General features: G+C 37.8%; 1 long non-coding RNA gene across 1 annotated transcript; it reads right to left on the reverse strand.

Moving 5' to 3' along the window:
• Positions 1 to 197: 197 nt before the first annotated feature.
• Positions 198 to 22,157, reverse strand: LOC138304741 (uncharacterized). Its single transcript, XR_011205631.1, has 2 exons — positions 22,024 to 22,157; positions 198 to 471 (listed from the first exon to the last, which is right to left on the reverse strand). It is a non-coding gene; the product is annotated as an uncharacterized lncRNA (long non-coding RNA).
• Between the last annotated feature and the right edge of the window lie 3,803 nt (positions 22,158 to 25,960).

A 25,960-nucleotide genomic window follows, 5' to 3' on the forward strand; every position in this document is an offset into this window, starting at 1 on the left:
TGCATGTTAATTTTGGTATCTGTCTGGCATTTACATCTCCATACTCGGCAATAAATTACGGTAACTACAGATCAATTCCAGGTTATAGAATATTTAACGCTCGCCAGACGCATGTTTTAATAAACTGTCAGTTAAGATAAGGCTTTGTCTGAATAGCAAAAAAATGGCATAACATCGCGCCATAACAAATATGGGTGCAGACTATTACAAAAAAAATCATTTATTTTCAGGAAATGTTAACGCTATATGAAAATCCTTCAACCTTTATTAAATGTTTGTAATTACAGACTTCGTCCAGTGCCTGTCCGTTAGCCGGTGTCCCAGCGGGCTTCACGTAGGTGTCAGAGTTTTCCCGCCTAATTTCCTAATCAAGGCACCGTCTGTAAGACTGGCCACAGGGATATTGATGTACCATTCACAGTCCTGGTCGATAATCCGCCCTTTTTACACTTACGCTAACTAGACAGAGATCTGCAATAGAAAGCCATTTAATAATAAATATATACAGGATTTGGACAACAATGCACTCTAAGTGAGAAGGTTTGATTTAAGAATCTTTTCTGGCGAGGTTTCAGTCGCTTTGAAGTCTCAATCAAAAAGTGGTTTTCAAAAAATAACTGTGTCTATTCGTAGCAAGTTGTCATATTAAAAGTATGGACAATTAGCTTTCTATTGTTTGTAAGGGGTTTTTATGCAAGAATTTTAAGAAATTGCCAATTTGGCGAACATTTCGAAAATCAGTGCTTCTTACGCTTTGTACAGAGTCAAAATGTTCACTTTATTGCTCAGTGTATATTGAAGGTTCATTGTGAAGTCTTTAGAATTTTAACAAGAAATGCTCACAATTTACAAATATTGTATTTGGCCGAAACATCAAGAACACCCACCCCTTATTGTTTAGTCCTGTTTCAGAATGAGCCACCTGTTTCCTATTTTGTGGGTATTGATAAGATATGTTGCTAATACGAGCAGATATAATGAATTTACTGTGTGTGTATGACTGTGATATTTGTCATTTCTGCTTACAGACATATCTATCAGATAACCCAATTGGGGAGATATTGCTTCGGCTAGTACAAAACAGTGAACTTCAAATAAAAATGACACTTTGTGTCAAAGTGCTATCTTTGATTCACAATAATCAACTACCATACATACTTTTTACACCATTTTTCCAACATTGGGAAAAGTAGTCATAGGCAATTTTGACTTGTCAGCAAAGAGGATTCTAAGGGCCATCTTAGTATCTTCGAATGACACCATTTTCTTTATGGAAGTAAATGGAATATTTCTATTTGTCCAGCTGATTCGTAAGTCAGACAGTCTCTTGATGTAAAACTCCAGAATTATATCGACTCATAGTTATTAACACTGTGCAACCAGTGGTAATTCAAAACACCATTACATTGTATATACTGGTGAACAGTTCTAGTTCTGCAGCTACATGTATATTGATTCGACTTTTAGTGACGTAGTTGCCTTTGTAAAACCTTCTCTCCTGAAAACATTGCTGTGCAATTTCTTGTCTATATCATCGATAGATATTGATCATTAATATTGGTGAAATCGAGTAAGTATCGCCCACTAACAGAAATCCGTCATATCGATTGATGTTATTTCCATTCGCATGATTTAAGGACATATGTTCCGTACATACAAGGCAAACACGTGCCATTTATATGTGTAAATCAAAGTCGATGTATTCGTCATGCACGTAAACAACCTGTTTTGTTGTTTTGTTCAGAGCTAGTTCTCAGGTGCAGTGCTGGGTTTTTCTTTCTTTTTTTTTTTTCTTTAACTTTTACCTTATATAGAACAAGTGTCTTTGTCTTTGTGTGATGTAACAGAATCGCCTGTAACAATAGACCTACCATCATGAAATCTCATTGCCGTTTCTAAGTCGTTTACAGCGCGTGCTTCCCTCGTGCTATTGCTGTCACGAGGGCGCATGCTACCTCTTTCGCTACGTCCCTAGTTGATTCTTACAGTCGGAAATAACATCACATATTTACAGAAATGTTATTGTGATCGAATGAAGTTCTGGTGGTACAGAAGAATCAAATTATTTTAAAATCTATTTTTAGATTTCACAAGGGAATAATGATTGGAATGTCGTTTGTCCGTGTTTCTATATCAGGCCCTGTTCTCGCCAGCCGGGGAAGCACGTTTGTTACTGGTGTCGTGTTCGTTAAGATCTGGGTGTGGAACTCTTGGCTCCAGAATTATTTTCACTGTTCTTTATAGCTTTGTTTTAATTGTGACAGATATTCCCAGTGTGTACATTTGATACTTTCAACGTTTTTTAGTGTTGTCTTGTGAGTATTTTTCTCTCCTTTCAGTATTTTTGATTGCTGTCTTCCATAGACTTTTAAGATTTCAGCGTGTCAGACAAACAACAATGCTTGAAAAGAGCCAGGACACGGAGTTAGTCAATAGAATGTGTATTTTCCTTAAATGGCTTTACAGATGTTAAATCGCTGGCAAAGAATATGGAAATTAAATGGAAAGTTTTATCAACAAGATCCAAACACACTTGACACAAACAAATGACTTTCAATGTTCGAGTGTAATATAATTTCGTAGTGATTTTTTTTTTAAATGGCTGAATATTTACCAAAGTTCAGTTGGAAATAAATGTTTGTATTAATAATAGATAAGAAGATGAGTAAAATACCAAGTCGATAACCATACTAGCCGAGATCATGGTTTGAATGTTACTAGTATATGGGGGAGGGTTGTGGTACAGGCTATATATTTTTGATTTCGCTGGGAATGTCATTCACATTCAAGCTTTGTTTTATGACTTTGGTAGATGGGGACTATATCATTTCGGCGCTATTGTCTCCGCACTACAGAAAGATTACCTTTTCTTGTTAACAGTATCATACTATACAGCGCCACGCCTACTAGGTAACTGTGGAAGGTGATCCATCAAGTAAGGATTCCTTTCTTTAAGAGAGAAATGCTTTATTGTTAAATCTATTTTAAGATTGCACAAGAGGGTAATCACAGCCACAGAGTTTTATGGATTGTCTAAATCGAGCTCAGCTAATGACAAAAAAAGAGAGTCGTTCAGAATTTTCTAATCATTGTCTGCTACTTTTTGTTTTTCTTTTTGACTTCTTTTACGACATAAGAATACCTCCAGAAATACATTTAAGTCTAACCGTGGATTTTGTGTATTGTATTCTAGAAATAAAATGCATGTTCATAATCACGAGAATTCCTTATATACTTAATTACAGTCAAATCGGATACTTTCGCGCGTGTTTAATTTCGCGATTTGAACCCAAAAAACTTTCATGGTGTTGTGATTTTCACGATACATATACCTACAGACTTTAAGCTGTACGTTTAAGACATTTACATGCATCATGTTAAGCGCGGGCAAAGTTTCACGATTCAGCGACCTTCGCGTGATTGGCGGACATTTCCATGGTTACAGTATTACAAATCCAAACACATTTATATGTATCGAATACTAGTACAAATGTAAGGTTTGAATTCAAAGATATTATGCCAAATACGATATTTTTACTAGGACTGGTTATAATCATATTGGTTTTTCTTAATTTTCTTCTCATTTCTTTTAATTATGATAAATATTTTTGTTTATAAAAATACAACGAAAAACTTCTACTAGAGCTTTCGCCATGTCTTGGTGGCTCTTCATATATATAGTGTGTCATAGTATCTCAATATGGAGGCTATTGTCGTTAGCACAGATCTGAAACACGTGCATGGCATGTGAACACGTGTCATATGGCGTGCTAAAGTATAATTCACAAAATGTAAGCTTTCTATTTAAGGCACGGATTTTTAAGTGAAGGAATTATTTTGTACTGAATCCTGTGAATAGGGTGTTGATTTTGTCTTTGGGAACGAAAATCATTAAAATTCTTTCTACACGTCAAAATATGGCAAAATTCTAAGAGCATTACTTTAGTAATTACTTGATATAACATCTAGTATTTGTGCGTATTGTCTTATTACAGTGATGTTAAAATATATGATAAAATCATATACCGTCCATCATACTCGAGGATTGATCTATTTCAAGTTTTAGTTGCCATCGATTGTCATTACATTTTGCACCTGGCATCACTGTCGGATCAGTGGATTACGAAAGAGTTGTACAGTGAAGTAGAGACAATACCACAAATCACCTCCAAACCTGCGACAACGTGTTTCTCTTCATTAACATCATTCAGGGTACAATATGTTTTGTCTGGATCTCGCGGCTTGGATCACAGCATTTCGCCTAATCCCAAGCGGTGCAGTTAATCAGCAGTATTTTGCGGTCACTGGATTAATGGTATTACGGTGTCATAAGGTACTTTTTTGGCGACAGCGTCACGTGTCGTTCTGTATGGTTAGCTTGTTTTAGTCCCGGTAGTTACGACATTCACCAATAAAACGCGCATGGCGATTTCACGGACAACAGCATGACGGTAAAATAGAAAAAAATATCCATTATCTGTCAAAGTTATGTATTTTCAGGCAATACAGGTCATTCAATTACGTCCGGTAATGAGTTCGAGGTAGCTATTTCTGTTTTGAGAAAATCTCGAAGACTTAGGCTTGCGGGGCACCCGTCGGTCAGCTAACGGTAATTCCAACTTGACACTGGCATTATGGGCTAGATTATTGGTGAGCGCGTTGGTATGAGGTTTAGGAGATTACTTCTGTAATCCTTATAGACTCACGAATGTACTATGGTATGCTTTAATGTATACAGCAGTTCATTAAGTAGGGATCCCACTCCACCAGCACTACCACCACTGTCATCATTAATCCCACCGCCGCCACCATTGCCGCCATTATCACCGCCATTCCTATCAACATCAGTTTCAACGACCATCACAATCACTTTCAACACCGTCACGGACACATATCCCATCGCCATTATCATCGCAACAATCGTCGCCATACTCACCACCATCAGAAACAACAACCATCACCATCAGTCCCAACGCCGCTACCACCGGTAGCAGATCCAAAAATCTCCACCACTAGCACGACCATCAATCCCACATCCACCATCGGTAGTATCAACACAAATTACCACCAATAGCAGTAACAACCCCCGGCCACCACTACGACCATCACTATCAGTCCAACCGCCGCCACCAACGAAAACGCAATTATCATCAGTCCCAACATCGACGTCATCCCGTTAACCATCATTCCACCACAGTCACCACTACTTCCAAGGCTATCATCTTCATCCCACCACACTCACCACTTCTACCAAAGCTATCAACATACCTACCAAAATCGCCACCAACTCTACTTCACTATCTTTATGTTTATGGTTTAAAGCACGAGTAGTTCATTCAAGATATATGTATATATATTTCTGATTACTTGCCATATTTTTGCGTGTACAAATGTAAATTATGCATTTGAAGAAGTTCCATAAACATTGTTATTTTATTATATTTCAGAAGGTTTACGCGCCAACGTGCTTGAGGATGTACAGTTTGGTGGTCAATGAACTGATCGGCTCTCTCACGTTGGGTGGGCGAAGTCTACACACCACGCCCCTGTGGCGTTTCAGAAAAGGATGACGGTTATATCGGGCGCTATGCCTGATGGATTCACTACAGGGAGGGCACGTAAAAGTACCTCACCCCGTCCGATTAGACCCTTCCTTTGGGACACTTAGTGCAGACAGATCACTTGACATAAGATCATCCCCCACGTCATCGGGTAGAAGGTTAGCACACAATACTGAGGGGCTGGAAGGTATAATGTTCACTCAACTGCTACTGTTTTTTCTCACTGCTTCCTATACTGAGGATCATTGGGGTGTGCCCATATTGTATTATCTGTCAAATACGTATGGATTGTAATAGAAGCATGGTCCCGTTTGTTTCACATGGTATTTGGTTGCTGTTTGTACCATAGAAGGAACATACAAAATACGTGACACGTCCTCGAAATGTGCCCTGGTCCGGAATGTCAGAAATAACAAGTTCTTTATCTTTGAACGCCATTAAGTGATTTTGTAGTTTCGGTTGATACCGTCAAATCAATAGACGTCGTTATATGACCTCGGGTTCTCTGTACGTATGAACAGATCACAAAACTCAATTCACATGAAAACTGTTCCTCTGTTGTTAGTTTAATATATATTATTTTTGTTTTGCTTTTATACTGTTGAACGCGTCCCTACTGTAATTTAAAGTCTCGGCTACATAATATGTGAAGGAAAAGAACATGTATGAGACTTGTGAATACGTTATGGGACGGAAAATGAATGTGCTATCATTTTATGGCATTGTTTTAAACAAGACTAAAATATATAATAATCTTTACCACATTATATATTTATATATAAATATATATATATATATATATATATATATATATATATATATATATATATATTTAAGTTCTCTCCCCCAGTATCCACCCCGAGACCGTGTGAACAGTTTGGGAAAGTTTAACCGATATTGTGCTAGCTTCCTAACGACAAGTCACACACTCTATCTGACCTGTATCAATGGTAACAGATTTGTTCGGGCTGAAAGAGTCTTTTTAACATTGATTAAAGGTATCTCAATTCCAGTGAAAGACCGATAGTGAGATATAAATATCTAATTTGACAACCCATCCGTGAAACACGTAACCTATGACTAATGTCGATCAGAATAGCTGACGTTTAAAAAGTTATCATTGAGAATATGTCAGGTGACAGTCTTCTCTTGGCTAGGAAACGCATATCAGGAAATTATGTTGTCAAGACGATTATTAAACCGTCCATTTCTAATGGGGAATCAACGTTTAAATTATAAAATGTTTTAATGGTTAAAAGCAAATTACATTATGTACATTAAATAATTTTCCTCCGCCGAACTAAATTTTGAGGTTTGATTCAAGCTTCACTAGCTTAATACCTGTGCGTTAAATCTCACATGTATATCATACCAAAGAAAATAACAACGCCAGCATTATGAACATTGCTGCCTTTTGAGTATACAAGATCTCGACAGGCTTAGACTCCCAATGATCCCGTATGGTGTTGAGGAGTGTAGAGAGTGTCGCATATTCCAGCCCGCATAATACTATTCATGACACACATTTCTGCACCTTATCAGTTGCATAAAAGTGTTTTAAAGATGTTATCATGAGAGATATTGAATTACTCTGATCTTCGCCATCCTTTAGCGTCTCTGCCCCAGGTATAAGAAGATGGTATCGACATTGTAAGATTATCGATAAGGATATTCGCCGTTTTCCGTATAACGCCTTTGGTTCAATGCCATCTGTCCCAAATCTCCATCCCCGGGATTATAAAAGCCTTCGTGATGATTATTTCCATTTTATTACCCACTTTTTATGGAATCAGTGGCCTTAATGTTTAAGCAGTTCGATCTATATTTCTGAATCGAAAGAAGTGCCTTTGACAAAATGAGCGATCGACGGAAAGTACAGAAAGTATTTCCTATCAACCACAACGCAGGAACATTTACACGTGCGTAAGCCTGGGATAAAATCTCGCGAGATTTCAGAAACTGTTATCTAATTAGAACCAGACACGAGTTTGATTTTATTTTAAAACAAAGGCTAGTTAGCTTTCATTGTCAGTGTTGGATTTCAATTTATAATGTTTTATATTTCATGAAATATACATTCGTCAATCAATAAAGTTGATCCATGTTGAGTGCTAATTTGACGTAGTTATATACATTTGAATCATCGCATATTAGATTACAGTATGACGGAGTATCTGGACCAAGAAAGTACTTGATGAGTATGTACCTATCAGGTCATGATGGTCGTTATGGCTTCCTCTGAGAACGGCAATACCATAAAGTACTGTCAGCTTGATAACTCAACATGTATCATACAGGTACCTGTTCATAGTATAACATTAACGAAATGTTCTAAATAAAAACGAGCAGCTAATGACGAGATGTTATTTGCATTTATTTCTCTCCTATATATATTAAGGGAGCTACTAATACGAACACTTTCAACCCTCCTCACGTGAGTATACTGGGTATGCTTGGCTAGTAGGTGGAACGCATTTTTCTCTTAGAAGATAATAATTTGCCTTCATAATCTGCTGAAATATTCAATTTCCTTTTCCTGTGTTAGTAACTTGCATGTCAGGAGGTAAAAGGCCCCTCCTTCAAATTACAACGATAAAACAAAATGGTTGACATGGAACTACTTTAAGAAAAATCCACCAGATTAGTTTCACTCAGTGCTCTCGTCTTGTACGTGAAGTTGAGCGTGAAGTCAGCGAGAAGAGATAATCGTATGGCTTGCGTGACAGACGAGTGTTACGTTTAAATCGAAGATTAGCACTTGCGTAAAAAAGACGACTTATCCATTACGCGATCCATGCGTTTTGGGGTCAGTTGTTCTGGGTAAGTGGGTCAATGAGGAACTTTGCCCACGGCTATTTTTGCAACGAGCAAAAACAAAACTAACCGACATCTGTGTAGTTACAATGCGGAAGCCATTCCGTTCGAATAACCGGTAGACGCAACATGGTCCAAACGAACTGTCTAATTAGTTAAAAAAAGACCAGAGACGTTGATTAATTCATGGGTCAATCGATAATGTCTCTTCACATTAAACGGACGACATATTGTTTCAAGCTTTAAACGAAAATGACTTGATAAGAGGGCCAGTGAGTGAACCGGAAGTGAGCTTAAATAAGGAACGATAACATCTACACGTCCATTGCACCATATCGTACATGTGCAGGTGATTTGACGATGAAGCTTGACAATTTAAGACCTTGCTGATCCAGTGGTTAAGATTAGTTACGGTATGATAATCAGGTGGTCGAAGATACATCTGTCTTAGGACTAGGGTAGACAGTGGGAAAATAAAGGGACCACGGCAAGGAAATGGGGAAAAATAAAGGGACCATGGCGGAGAAATGGGGAAAATAAAGGAACCATGGCGGTGAAATGGGGAAAATAAAGGGACCATGGCGGGGAAATGGGGAAAATAAAGGAACCATGGCGGTGAAATGGGGAAAATAAAGGGACCATGGCGGGGAAATGGGGAAAAATAAAGGGACTATGGTGGGGAAATGGGGAAAAATAAAGGGACCATGGCGGGGAAATGGGGAAAATAAAGGGACCATGGTGGTGAAATGGGGAAAATAAAGGAACCATGGCGGTGAAATGGGGAAAATAAAGGGACTATGGTGGGGAAATGGGGGAAAATAAAGGGACGATGGCGGGGAAATGGGGAAAATAAAAGGACCATGGCGGGGAAATTGGTAAAATAAAGGAACCATGGCGATGAAATGGGGAAAATAAAGGGACCATGGCGGGGAAATGGGAAAAAATAAAGGGACTATGGTGGGGAAATGGGGAAAAATAAAGGGACCATGGCGGGGAAATGGGGATAATAAAGGGACCATGGTGGTGAAATGGGGAAAATAAAGGGACCATGGCGGGGAAATGGGGAAAATAAAAGGACCATGGCGGGGAAATGGGGAAAATAAAGGGACCATAGCGGGGAAAGTTGGGAAATAAAGGGACCATGGCGGGGAAATGGAGTAAATAAAGGAACCATGGCGAGGAAATGGGGAAAATAAAGGGACCATAGCGGGAAAGTAGCCAATCTGCAGCAACCGTGGTCAAACGTGGAAAAAACGCTACAGAACGTCACAAAACTTGAAATCACCGTGAGATTCTGGGGAACTGCCGTGGCGCCGGGAGCATAGTGTAAACCTAGCATAAATAAAGGAACCATGGTGGTGAAATGGGGAAAATAAAGGGACCATGGCGGGGAAATGGGAAAAAATAAAGGGACCATGGCGAGGAAATGGGGAAAATAAAGGGACCATAGGGACCAAATTGGGAAATAAAGGGACCATAGCGGGGAAAGTTGGGAAATAAAGGGACCATGGTGGGGAAATGGAGTAAATAAAGGAGAACATAGACACATTAGAAATAACCATGAACTCTGAGAAGTGTTGGTATTGATGATGGAACTTAGATCCGGGGTTTTGAGAGAAGTAGGGGACACTAACGTTATCTAGGGTTTGGACGAGTGTGAAAGAGCGAGTCTGAGGGAAAGAGGGCACAAGCTTGGAGGGTGGAAGAGAGTGGCGACAAAGAGGCAAAAGTAGAACGGAAGTACGAGATAAAATTATTTGAAAAGATGCAGAGAAATAAGGAGAAGAGAACAAGCTCAGATACTGAAGTAGAGAAACACTGCTTATATGGGAGGGTATAGAGGTGCAGAGATCAGTTAAAATTGAAGGAGAAAATTCAACGGTGGTGATAGGATAGAGGCAAAAACTGAGCTGATAAAAACTTCCCGAATAAGTCAGTAGGAGCTTGAAGTCAACAGGGCGTAGATATAACGGTTGGTAAGGACAATTAATCTGTGTTTGTTAATTCGGTTTGTACAACATCAACAGTCAACCAAACCAACCTTTGATAAAACAGTAAATTGGAGAACCATTCCTCTACAGGTACTACACAGGTAGTCTAGGTAGCAGATCATCATTAGCAGCCTCATGTGTAAAACAGCCTTACATATAATGGTATGGTACAGACAATGACTCTAGCAGTCTTATTTTCGCCCTTCTCTGCTATTTAATGTCTGACTAAATGTTTAGGAATGAGATGATCGGAGGTGTTGCTATGTCAGACTGTACTGTTTGAGTGTGTCTCTGTAACCTCCACACTTCTCCCAAGGTCATTTGTCATCACAGGTGTACTTTAAGATTGTTTTCCGAACTAGATTTTCTATAAAAAAACTAAAACTGCTTCCAACGTGAGTACATGGAGTATGAACAGCAATGCTTGCAATCTCTATCGACGTGTACAAGCAATAGGAAGTATTTTTTTTGTGACTCTTTCCTTTGACGTCATGCGGATCTGTAAATATCCGCTTCCGACTCAGTTTCCATGCGATATGATATATCTTTTAATCTATTAGTATAAGTAGAAATAACGCATGTATAAAGCATAATACACTGAATTAATCTGATGATGCCAAAAGTGTGTTTTAGATAGGAAGACAGATGGGTTAAACTATAATATTTATTTCAGGCAAGCAATAGCGTTCTACAGGAAATAGTTTCTTTAAGAAATATATCATACTAATATTTGTAGTATTCACTAGACTTCAACACGGGGCAGCCGTAGTTGTTAAGATGTCCCGACATATCACCACAATCCCTCCACCTCTGAGTTGCGACTTCCATATGGGACTGATGTCAGGTACTGACGGCTATCGGTGGTTTTTCTCCGCGTACTCCGGCTTTCCTCCACCAACAAATCTGGCACGTCCTTAAATGACCTTGGCTATTAAACTAATAAAACCAAACAGATAAACACCTTTTTTGACCACACTGTCTCCTGGCTTATATGACGTCATCAAAGTGGTAGATGGAATACAACAACATTTCCATGATCTAGCCATCAGTTACTACACAATGTCTTTGACTCAAAATTACGACGAACCCACTAAAAGTCTAAACGTTTTGTATCGAGTTCTGTTCGTACCATTACTGCGACAGCAGGACTAATACTTTATTCATGTGTAATATTACTATCGGGAATAGTACATCTAGCTGATCATTGGTCAGCTGAGAACGACAGCCACACTGACTTCTTATATTGCGTTTGTCCGGAATTCGGACCGGACGCATGTATTGATCACTTACTGTCGTGTCCTGACAGTCATACACAGTCGGAGCTGACCAGCTGACATTATAGGCCATGTCCGGTCTAATTGAAGGGTATCGGATGGCCATCTCTTAGGTGAAGTGTACTTTAGTAAAATCAAGGGCGGCATTGTCAACATGCGTATATAACTTCAGTTAACTACGGCGTTGTAGTAGCGGTCATTAATTTGGAATACTCACTTTTAATGAACAACTTTTCATTGATAGAATTTGAAATATAAAAGTGAATAGTTGCATTCGAAGTACATACGGGACTAGGTCGATGTTATGAGATATCTCCTCTAGCAACTGTCGTATGAGCTGTCCACTATCTAGGTCTGTTATATTACGGCAATTTGAAATGACCGGATACGTAACGTATGTTATCCTGTGGTTAAGAGTACGGATGGGAGAAATTATTATAAATACGTTACAAGTATGACTGTTAAGAAACGTCAGAGATTTTCAGGAAGGGATGGTGGATACATGTGAAATCTGACCCCTGGAAACGAAAATAACCATACTCGGCAAAATCAAATACAATGTAATGTAGCAAACAAAATCGCAGTCCAAGGACTGATATTATTTCGATACCTCGATAGGGATTCGGAGACAATTTAATTTCTGGGGGTAAATGGGGTGTGTATGGAAGTCACGGAGGCTTTATATACATGTATGGAGATAGTAAACAATACCTGGATTGATACAACACTTTATATTTGAAACTTTTAAGAAGAAATAGTAGTTTTATGTCTTGTTACAAACACGTTCTCCATTGATGATTGTGCCGTTCATACATTGTCAAGAGCTTGTCTTTTGTTTAAATACAGAGGTCCAAGGTCCAATGACACCACTCCCCCCCCCCCCCCCCCAAACACACACACACCACCACCACCACCCATCATCACCCTCATATCACCTTCGATCCACTTGTCCGAATGTCAAACAAACAAAATACACAAGGAATATTTAGTATACTGTCGGGATGACAGATAATTTCTGTATTAGTATAAGCCATTGGTCAGTCTGACCTAGCTGTGGTAATTAGTGCGTGGCCGTATGTCGGACCATGTCTGTTCATAAACACGCCTGATTTACTGTATGTACAGATCAACCGAATTAGTGCTGGTCTTCTGTAATGTAAACAAGTCGATGGCTGGACATTCAACAACCATCGCAAGCATCTGTGGTATTTTTAGATCAAGTGCAACGCCATCAACATTAGTCAAGCATATTGACCACTCATTAGTGGCAAGCATCGGTATGGTCTCCTCAACACGTGCCATTGATTTGAATAGGACAATAAACACCACTCATTAGTGGCAAGCATCGGTATGGCGGGAGGGTCGCGCGCGAGTTTGTAGGGAGATGCACGCACCGTTACGTCATATCATGTCGATTTCGGGGTGTGTTGATGGTCTGAGACTGCAGGGATGGGGGCTGTAAATTTGTCTATATTCTGATGAGTCGGTTTATTACTATACATCTGTTAGTTGTGTCATACCCAGATATTCCACATGGCAGCCAGTCCTATCTCACCCCCATTAGTATAATAAGTTCGGGAACTTTATTGGACACAATGATAGACATCCTGGGAATTTTCTACATAACCAAGTTGGCCAGGTGACGAATCTAGTTTGGATAGTTTAAGATAAAACCGAATGGACCGTTAAATCTTTGTCTTGGTATTAATTGTGTTTCCTTTGATCCTGAGCTTGTTTGGTACGTCCCGAATTCCATAACTGTATCAATTTAAAACTTTAGAACAAATGCAAGGTATATCTATAGTCTTCATCTCGTCCCAATGACACCTCCATTGTTAATCGAGTTCTGACACTTCTCCGCGTGAAATCGACACCAAAGAAAATATTGATATGTATAGAAATTCAGAAAGAACATATTGTTTATCTGTCCCGTTATCAGCTAAGATGACACCTAGCATTTTAACCTTGGGGCTTAAAAACAATAAATAGGCGATAAGAAATGATTAAATAGAAATTGATTGTTATCGCTGATCGCCTGTCTTAGATCGCCTTGGTCGAGCACCTCGGGCCTCTTTATGTTAAGCTCACAGACTTCGTTATCGGGTAATACTGGTGCACTGAGACCATTGCGTTATGTAATCGATAATCAAAAATAATAAAGATCGAGAAAGTTATTTGCTCCAACGTGTTTGTGGATTAGAGAAAGGTGTCATCTCGGTTATGATTAGTGGATTTGACAGTATAGATCAAAGATAAAAATGTCAGCGTAAATCATTAGATTCAGGTAAAATCGATATGATCAGATCAAATACGGACGTGTCTGATATCACTTTGTAGGTGAAACATCAATGGTGAAATCAACGACTATATTCAAACTTAACATATTATAATATTTTATGAACAATGAGATTAGGCACACGTTTTCAACTTAAATGACGCCCTCTCCCTACAAAATTATAATCAATAACAACACAAGGACACACATATATAATCATTTTTGTCTTCATAATAGAATTCACATAAATCAAAACTTAACACACTTATATTTTGTACCTCTAGAACACCCTTATATAAATACATCACAAACCAGAAATATGATTTTCATTGTACGTGTCAAGGACTTATATTTATTTTAAAACTTAGGAATCATATGTCACGGATAAAATAAACTACGCATTCTGTTAAATAAAAAAACCTTTCTTCTCATGTACTGGCGACTTAGAGACGTGTTGCAATAGCTTTAAAAGGTTAAAACAGCATACATGTATTCTAAGACATCATTTACTTAATTAAACACACCTTTTCTTGATATATTTAATCTTTATTTACTCTCTCGTATTGTTGAAATGCTAATTTTCTCACTTCTAGGAAGGGCCTTAATCTTGTTATCATGGGTAACTCTACTAATCGGATTGGTAGCTGGCGTGGGTGAATACCATTTACCTGTGATTTCTGTAATTTGTTCGTAAAACACCCCGCCCGATTGTCTCCCTTTGTCTCCAGGGGTTACGTCAGGTGTCGCTGTGACATGTGGCTTGACCTTAACGACAGGTGGCGTGCGTTTATAGCCGGGTCACAAGGCGCAATGTCATTGTTCTTTTTAAATGAACACAATGAATTTTTTTATCTAATTAATTATCCGATTGTAGAATATTGTTTGATACGGGTGATTAGACAAATGGCGTCATCTTTGGAAAACATATGCTTTCTTTGTTAGAGAATCAGTAACGCTTTTGACTGACTTTGTTCTTTTTAGTTTAATTAATGTAAACAAAAAGGAAGTTATTGATTAATGCAACCAATATCATTCAGAGAAATGTGGTTTAAACTGACACCATGTGGTTAGTGAAATTGAAGCATCCTTGTTTTTTCTTCACTGGGCATTTTAAGAGTTTCGTGATGTCAATTCGATGTTTACCATACTGACCAAGCAATGGGACTGGTCCAAAGGAAATCAGAATTAATGATATCCTCATTATGAAGTGACATCGGAGGGTTAAGCCATTAACCGACATGTGTTTGGGAGTAACACAAGCCGTGGCAGTTTACATAAGTCCGACTGACCACGCGGTATCGGGTATCAGGTTAGGTAGGCACGTGGCTCATCTGGTATATTGCAGACTCTGGGTAGGGATACAGAAACCATGGGGAGGGGAATTACGATATCTTTCTGTCATTTACATATGTTAATTGGATTAATTAGCATCTCCTTATGATGTCGAGCATGTGACGGCTGAAGGAGGGGTGCAATAAGGATAGGCAGGGAGTAGTCATTATTTCTGACGCTAAGTAGGATAATTAATGATACTAATTAGAAAGGCTAAATACGCGTGATTAAACTGGATAATAAAATTAGCGATGCCTGGTATAGTATGTTCTATATGGTATTTGATAACAAGGACCAAAGAAAGAAGACATTGACTGTGCTGATGGAAATATCTGGCTAGATTTGGCAATTTTACTATGGCAATATCTGGCTGATTCGTCGATTTGTCATACCGTGGATTATTTGTGTTAGAAACCCAACGTCATCCCACTTATCTCCCTCCCCAACACTTTACAATGTCTAACATTTCAATTTCAAAGAGAGTAATAATACAAACAGTTCCATATTTCAAGTATCAAAGAAAAACTATTAAAATGTTTATTTGATATAAGATTTCTGTTTTGTTTGTTTCATAAAAAACCAAAAAAAAACCATCTATTTCTTTTTGACGTAGAGTGATATAAGATGATCACGTCACGAACAAGAAGGAATAAGAGGTGGATAGTTCATGGTCGAAAGCTTCCCCATTGTCATCCTAGATACCTAGATATCCTGATACCTATCAGGTATGTTTGTTCAGCAGGTGTAATTAATTGATATTCTAAGGTTAGGGTTATGTAAACAATCAAGTCCAGAGGAACGACGTACCAGTTCTACGGGGCCAGTTCCGAGATTGTTTATGAACGAATTCCTGGTGACATTTCTCGATCAAAGGTCGTGGGCAGTGGTAAACAAAATTAACCAACATAAAAATACCGGATACCACGACCACTCATGATTGTTTTCAACCAATATTGTCTACATTGTGTGTGTGCTAAGTTACAGAATGTTGATAAAACTCTGATGGCGGACCATGGTAATCACCCACATTTGGTTGATACACGAGTCAAGTAACGAAAATAAACGTAAATAAAAAGCAAATAACATGGGATTCGATCTCGCGACCTGGAGGTGGAGGGTTTGTGGTAAAATGTTGGGACATCTTAACCACTCGGCCAACAATTAACAACATTAATGCCATTAGAGCCGTATCCGATGATTCTTAAACATCTGGTTATTATTTGTCTAAACTATCCTCCGTTGTTTGGGGGGACTTGCTTGATACACGCCGAACATTTTATTTCAAAGTAATTTTGAAGTAATGGCATGCCTATAACATTACGGAGATCTCATTTTTCGCTCGTTTTCTTTCCTTTGCCTATGGTTTCGTCAAACTTTACTTGTTTGCTCTTTGCGTATGAATTCGTACTCTTTCTTCTTTCCTTCTTTAAAGTGCTGTCATTTTAAGCATGCACATATAATGCGCCATTAGTGGTCAGAGTTAGCTATCTAACGAGGGGAGATCATTTTAGAATGCGTATTATTCCTATCTTCATGCTTTCTTTGGGAGAGAAAACTCGTTTTAATTATCATCTATGAGGATGGCATGCATATTGTAACAATATTTGGCAGATGCATTCCCATGTGTTTCCATGCCGTCCTTAAGACTGGTCACTACTGGGCACCATGTCAATGTTTGTACACTGTGTAGTATTGGTTGGAATTACTTCCTTGTCCCATATACACTGTGTAGTATTGTGATAGCAGCCATGACAGCTATTGAAAACACGTGCATACACCGTTCTTAAATACCTGATCAAGTGTTGACGGTGTGGGTGGGTGGTCAGACCGTCCCAACTTTGCATGGCCACACGGCCGTCATTAAGAAAAAGCAAACCATCACAATTACTATACATACCATACTACACAGCCACTTAATCACACCATTTTATTTATATACCAATTCTAATCAATTCACGAAGCCTTCATGTTATACTAGTATGCTTAAATAACCAACACACAGACCATCGTATAAATATAGTGAAAGTTAGCAAATGAATTTTGTCTTTAAAATCGTTAATTATTTGTTCTTTGCACTTTCGAGGTATTCATTGGTAATTTGCATAATGCCGTCTCCTTTTGTGATGTTGATTGATTTATTTTGAAACGTTTTGTTTTATCAAATAAGTTAAGCTGACCCATCAGTATCTTCGTTAGTCAAGATTTCTGATTACGTTACAAGATGAACCATCATCGATATCTTTGATCAGTTTAGGAGAAAACATGTATTGCTTGGTGTCTCCGAAGCTACTAAAAATTATTTGTTAAAAGATGACGTTTCACTGGCACTACTGACGAGTATTTGGAGGCGTCGACTAGAATCCTACTCTCAACCCCAAATCTGTCTTAATGGTCTTAAAATAACATTATATAAGTCATAAACGTTTTTATCAGGTATACCCAGTATTTACGGTCAAAGATATAGAATGTTACCATCCTACTGAAGCAATGTCGTAGATGAAATTTACATGTATTCGTCCTAGGATTGAAGGAATCAGATTTAAAAAACTCAAAACGTTTGGAGGTCAAGCTAGTAATGACGTTTTCAGTTGTACCGGATACAGACACAGAGTTAGCCGGCTTCATAAGCATGTTTTGTTTGTTTGATAAACCCCAGCACGAACGTCATTTTAAAATACACTACGTACATATTTTGACCGTTCCTTGATGACCACTGGCTATTTTTCTAACCCTGACATGGTGATTACTATCCTACACCACACGAATTAGCCGAATGAACGTTCGAACTCGCCCAGTACTTTAAATGTGAGAATAGAAGTGACTGTTTATAACGCAGACTCTGTTTTTAGTCGGGTAAACATCATGACCTATCTATTTAAAATTAAACCACAAAGGGTATTGATAAACACCAAAATCCAAATATTGGGTTGGGTATGATAAAAATACAATAGTACCGATTAATATGTCAACAAAACATTTTAGTGCTAATTCCCAGTTTATCGATAACCATTTTATTTGGATGCTACTTTTGATATTGGAACAAACTCATCATCGGCTTTCGCATAGAGAGCGTAGATCGGTTAATACCTCGTTGACCGCCCCTTTATGACTACTTATTGATACTTCGCACCTGGTGATGAGCAGACAGTAGACAATGCCACACCTGTCTGGGCATCAAAATAGACCTTTTAGACGACAGCAAAGGTGACAATTAAGGGAGGATGGCAATATCCGGCTAAATTGGCCAAATGGTTCAGTTACATAATTACAGTCTCATCAACTAGAAGGTGTAAACATCACAGATCCTGGTCGTAGTTAGCGTCTTACTCTCGGTAAACACGACGCCATTGTTTTATAACAAAGACATACGCAATTGTTTATTGCCCTGGTTTGATAATTTGTTATCTTACTCTTCAAATCTACGTTTATGTAACTTGAGATTTTGTTTACATCTACGTATATATAACGTAAGTTTTTGTTAATGGTTTGTGACGGAGATACACTATGTATAACGCATTGTTGTAACTGCGTCTTGATTTGTCCTTACGAGTCATTTAAAATGCGCTTTATCTCACTGAGATGTTCCTGGTATTGTTTTCTTATTCTGTATCTACATATTACAGATTTGTGACATCATGTATCTACATATTACAGATTTGTGACATCATGTATTCAAGAGCATAACGTCATTCTTTTCAGGGAAAATGACATGAGTTTTACTCACAAAATAATGACGTCACAATGGATACCTACACGCAAGGGATGTAACTCTGCAATATGTAAAGTCGGAATATAAAGTAGTCATGGATCTGGGCCCTTAATTTTAAATTCCTCATAGGAAATCATTACGGATTTTAAGGAAGGCTCCTTAACTGAAGATTTTTTCTTAACTTCTATAATGCTTTCCTATTGGAAAATTTAAGTTAAGGAATTCCTTAAAATTAAGGAATGTTCATGAAACTGGACCCAGACAGGAACTTTTGTTAAGCCATACGTGTTTAAATGTTTTTTATTTAGAAAAGTTGTTTTATAAATATCAAATCATGATCATTCGCTTGGTCTAATGTAGGTTTTAGTAATTATAAGTGTACGTCTCCTTTGTCGAAACCTGATGAACAGGATTGGGACTGTCTAGTTGACGTGGTTTAGTACACATTTGTTATGATGATGAAATTTTATTCTCTTTTTAGAATGTGTAGGAAAATGTTACCTTGTTTATATGAATTGTATTATACCTTTATGTGTTATGTTTTACCTGTACGCTGTGTTACGTTAGGAAATAAACTGAATTGAGTTGGAAAATGTTTAAAATCCAAACATTCTGATGAGATGTGGCCGTAAAATTACGAAAAAAACTGATTAATTTCGTAGGCAGAGACTTTTTATAATGACAATATAACCAAAGATACACATGTAATACATTGGCTATACATAAAACACTTTTCTTTGTCTGTTTTGCGAAATTATCACTGCACTATATTTAGTAGCGTAGAGTTTTATCTGTGTTTTATTACAGAAAATAATGATTAGATTTTCCATTTCACTAGTAAAAGCTATAAATATAATAATGATAGGTACAGTAAGAATCAGTCAGATTGCGTAGGCTCGTCTTTGTGGTACATTGGTCATATGCACATTACACACACAACAAACACTCATAGAGGTGTATTTAGCAATACACCCAATCATACCCATCTACAATACCAGCAGCAGTAGCAATAAGCAGCGTGAAGGAGTCGGTGCTAAGCCATATGATTCATTTACTTTAGTGACTAGTATCAGGCTCCCAATCAATCGGTATATATATATCGCAGCCTATGACTACTATGTAAGTATATGAGTAACACATCCAATTGTCCCGGAAGAACAACCAACTTTGATGATGTCAAAGATAAGATCGATGAATGAGACAGTAGATTTACTCTCTCTCATTGTAAATAGACCAGGTCACGTGTATCTCGCCCCCCCCCCCCCCCCCCCCCGAGATTTAAGGTCCATCAACATTGGTACGATCGATCCTAACGATTTATAGGTAAACGCCAGATTTCTACGCAGTTGATGAGGTCAGATGCTGTGAATCAACAGACATTGGAATCAAGCTTAATTTCGCAACTACGCCATTTTGTGGATTCCGTCGATTGGTCGGTTTGATGATTCAGCGACTGACCGACATTTTACGTCAACTTTTTTGCACTAACAGCAAGACAGAAATACCGAGTTTATTAAAGTTGGTGGTTAGGGGGCCTTTTACGGCTCTTATCATTATAAATAATGACATATGTGGGAGGATGATTACGCTAGTAATTATGTAATTCATTCTATGAGTGGTTTTTCTGCTCGCATGCACTCAAAGAAATTGCATCAGTGTCAAAACACCACGAATTATATGAAATTTGAAAATGTCAGCGATTATCCAGGAACACATAGCTTAATTAATAGACATTAATGTCACGACTAACGCTGAAAATTTCGTTTCTATTACTGGAACATGTGTTCTTATAAATTACATTCAAACCTTATCAATATCAGGACCTGAAACACTGAACAGTTCTTGGATAACAGTTCATCCTGTTATCGTAATATTCAGTCTTTATTTACACCGAGCAAATGTCTACAAACATCATTTAAATATGAGTTGCAATATCAGCCATACACGATTTCTGTTAATTGGCAGATATTGAACGGTATTTACATTGACTTCTGATCCGTCGACTCTGGTTAGGCTTTGTTCTGTGACATTCCTTAGGAGAACTAATTAATGTACATAACAGGAAGGATAGTCCTGCTAATTACACACCAACAAAACTTCCTATATAAATCATACATACATCGTTCTCTTTGTAAACAAATAACAGAAAAAAGGCTAATTTCATATCAGGAATACGAAAGGCAGTAAAGCCACAGACATTTCCGAAGCACATCTAGTGAGATAACATCAGTTGTTGTTACTAGGGCCTTTAGAAAGTAGACTATAACCACTGGCTAAGACTGACCACCAGGCCCAAAGTTGTGGAAGAGCTGAATTCTAATACTAGATTAATTTCTCTAGTTTAAAAGTTTGAATGAAACATGTCAAAGAGACAAGACTAACATACGAAATGTTCTATTATTCTAGAGCCTTAAACCGACTACAGTGAAGACATTCTATAGAACACCTTGGAATCGTTGTTACGGTTGCCTAGATCTCTGTTTGTATCATGGTTTCTGTCACGACACACGTAACATCCCTCTAACGAGGAATGTCAGGACGCCAGGTTGGTAGGTAATCTGTATACTAATCCAAATACCGGAGACCAAACCAACTCACCACGCATGTCTATTGTACGTATTACATGTTGTTACAAAGGATCATTAATTCTATAGACGTCTCGTGTGTGACATTCTTGAAATCATTTCAAAACAGGCTTAAGACACCCATACTTGAGATGTTTATGTAAAGTATACACATATGATATACCACAAAAATGTTGAATGTTATGTTTCTCAGACTTGACAACACGAGACTAGTAGAAGGAACTGTTTTAATACACCATGATCTTCATACTTCGTGCGTATGGCAGGGATAGGAAATGCTACAACGAAGGAGAAATGGCCCGACTAGACATTATGTTATATTGCCAGGATTGGACCCAGACTATTGTAACAGAGTCTATCAAACAGTACAGGACGGAAATAGTCGGCTTTCTAGACGAAGTATACATTAACCTAATCAAGATCGATGGCTGATGGTTTGGTGTTTAGTCGATTACGATGCCGAGATTTTCGCTTATACAGACCTTCTCCTTCTCTCTGTGGTACCGAATTAGGCAGAAATAAAAACGGATAATTCGTCGTCTGCTAGGGGATGTAGAATCCACCAATCTATTGAATAATTATATGATTGTCTCCCGGCACCGTCGTCTGCTCCGGAAGGTGACCTTGACGTGGGAAGGAGCCGCTGCACTGTAGACCACGATGGCACCGTTTGCTGTCTGTGGTGCCGTCTTGTGTTGTAATGCGTTCGGCAACACAAGTTGGATCCAGACAAATAGAAATGTATTATCTAATTATGAGTATATATATATATATATAGTATGTACGGTGTCGATGATGGTCCATCCAGACATTCATCACCAGCATACACCCCTAACTTGTAAAGAGTAAAACTACTTCGGTAATTTGATGTCTCCTTGGCAGTGATTTCCGATTTATATGTCTAGATATAATAAATCGACCACCCTTTGAACGTCGTCGTGTAACGTTTTCAAAGATGCGTACTTGGCCAATGTAGACTTGACTGAGATGCAGACAAAATTGTAATATTCAGGTCAATTTGTCTACGACATAGACTACTAGATTTCCTGATAAAGATTACGGCTTCCCCATTAAATACCAATATAAATAACCATTTGTTACGACAAATCGATTTTTATCCGGCTATATTCGTTTGAACGCGAAGACAATTTTTGTGGTTAAACGACCTTAACGTGATATCAGATAAGATAACTAATTGGGGGCCTCTATTAAATTTTAACTATTTTATTGACAGGATTCTTATTAATTGGTTTCCATCCCAAGTCTTACATTACTTCTATGTCTCTGAAGTAGTATTTCTCTTAATGCAGTGCTGTAATTTACCCCCTAAAACCCAGTGTCTAAACTCCTGAATAAGCGTAGGCTAATTAACGTGGGTAGCCGATGATGGGCGACTTTGTAAAGCTTTGTAAAGTAATCCCTAATATTCTTTAACTTGACCTCTTTTGATGTAACATTGATTCAAATGGAAAATGGTCATTAAAGAGAAGAGAATCTCGTTACATAAAATATCTGAGATTGTTTTGTTTTGACGCCCTAGTTATTATTAACACTTGTGTGTAGTTTTGTGGTCGATTACTTATGATTTACGATGATGATGAGACTCCATGTCGTGATGTCGTGACATCCCTAGTATCAGTGCAGATCTCTGCGTGTCCATACTGCACTACATGGACGCATGGCCTGTTTACTGATTAGACAGGTAGTGTATGTGACATCAATTGAAAGTTAATGACCTGGCGGAGATCACCGGGGTAGATAGGCGATAGGTTCGATCGTGCATGTGTGCGTGTGGCGTCAGCGACCTCCTCACAATGTGTGAGGGCCTCACCTAGCCTGACTAGTCGTGATCCATTTACATTAAACTAGGACAATAAGGCACATTTTTGATTAGAATTAAACATGCAAGAGACAATTGTAACATTTCTAAACACGAATTGACACGTCATGCAATAAGTTCAGGGTAAATATGATATTTTGTATTAAAACTTCTATTTCTTCATCTCTTGTCACCAGTGTACTCGTGTGTGGTGTTATTGTGAACTTTAGATCAATGCCATTATCTTAATATTTCACATTTAATGTTATATATTGATATTATAATTTTGATGCCATATCATAACATTACATTGGAATAGCATTTATGATTTCAGATCATGCATATGCTGGAACTTTGAATCTCAACTGACTCAATAAATAATTCCATTTGCAATTATACAAGGTGTTGATTTGAACTGTGCATTGCATACATTATCCTGCAGATTAATGGCTCATTCGTTTCATAACAACATATAATTATACAATTGATTTAGCTCGATAAGCTTGTGTTTTTGTAAACAGACTGGTACATCCTTGAACGAACCCACACGAACGCACCTACTTGAATAATAATGCACTTTATTATTTGTACAAGGATTAGTACACCCGGGGATAGCCCACAGCAGTACGTAACGCGTATACTTTAAACTTTGGAATTAAATAGTGTGCGTTGATTTGATAACATACCACGTCCTGTATATGTGGGTCGTAGTCAAGGTGCAGTGGCATTGTTTTTGTTGATTGTCCGCGTTATTTATTATCAATGATCATACACATGGAATTTCATGAATTGGCATGGGACATTCACGTGGTTAGACGTATTAAAATGCATAACTACCCGTTAGCGATCTTTAGATATATTAGATATATCAGTGCGCATGGGTCATAAAGTAGTCTACCCCATACAGACTTAATACAATAGACATATAATTCTAAGTCGTGACTGCGCATTCTCACCAGTCCATTTAATTAACATGTCTCTGTTATCATGTCATGATCAAACTATTAGCATATTTCTTTATTGTTCAATAAGGAAGATACATTAGTAAATAGCCGTTGTTTGTCTGGGTTTAGTATGTAAAATACCATTTAATATTCATACCTTGTAGTACTGCTAAAGTCGACGTGTAATATACATATTATGTTAAGTAGACTTTATAGAAATGGATCCCCCCTAGATCCTGATCGAACGTAGAAAAAACCACCATTAATGTACGAGGTCATTTAGGTGACGTCAATAGTTAACATAAATTAGATTTACCAAGGTTATGAGATGACACGTACATCTCTACCCAAGTGTCACGTCAGGTAAATGGCACTGTCTCATCAAGGTTATAGGAAGGAGGGGGGGCAAGGTAATGCACATTCATTCCATAGTTACAGAGTAAGATGACAATACAAGGTACAAGAGCAGGAAGATGTGACGCACAGTCTTACCAAGGTTATTGGCAAAATAACATGCACTACCAAAGCAACAAAACAATAGGGATGTGTTGCCATATCAAAAATGGAGGGAAGGATGCTATATTAGGATACCAAAGCCACTTTTAGTCTTAGCAAAGCCACTTTTAGCCTTATCATCAAATACAGCACGATCAAGGTCATCGATTTGGGTTAAAAATAAATTCTCTATAAATGTGTTAATAAGATTATATTTCATAACAAACTGTTTGTAAACAATGATGTTATTGTACACAGCTCCACTGACATATCACATGCATCCGATATGATTGCCTATACCACAATATTGTGACCTTCGATCGTCACTATCGGACGGTGACAATCACCACCATAGTCATATGATTGATAACGTTCACATAAGGACGGACCTTCAATGACATCCTCTTACACAAACATTCACAATCCGTATTGTTACATAAAACGCTGCTCTTGTTACATATTTAATGCACTTTATTCTTATTATAGATTCAAATCACTACTATAGCGTCGTTCGAGTATCATCTGACCTTGTTAAAACAGCTTCTACAAAATATTTGTCAGAAGCGTACCGTTTAAAGCATCAGATTAAATACTTAGCTATTGTCCGTCATTTTTCTGTATAAAAGGCTATTAAAGTATACTTGTATCACCTGTTCTGTGTTGATTAACGACACACGTGGAAGTTTAATCAGTAACCGTCGTACTACCCAATGTCGTGTTATAAAGTGCAAGTTTTATCTTAATATAACAAAGTCAATAAATAGGTATTAATAAATAAAACAATTTCAAGGAGAGTGAGGGTTTTTATGTGGCTCCTGGGCTGTCTGTTGTTACATGAATGAAATGCAGGTGTTCGCTGTCTACTATAGCCTACTATTTACTATCATAGGAATTCGTATCGTTCACTAACTACCATGGTAGTTTCATTATTCTTTTACTATAGACTATCGGATCCGATTACAAGTCGAATATGACGGCTTAAGTATTACAACAGTTTTAAGACTTGTATTTTCATAGCATATTCTTAATTCAAAGGATAGCAGGTGGGTTAATCTCAAAGATACAAACGCACTAGGAAAGGGAGAAATATGCTAAAGGATAACTAATTAGAGTATCCTTCATTTCAATGATGATCAAAATTGCATTAACTTTTAATATATG

This window comes from Argopecten irradians, chromosome 12 (genome assembly GCF_041381155.1).
Source record: "Argopecten irradians isolate NY chromosome 12, Ai_NY, whole genome shotgun sequence".
NCBI lineage: Eukaryota > Metazoa > Mollusca > Bivalvia > Pectinida > Pectinidae > Argopecten > Argopecten irradians.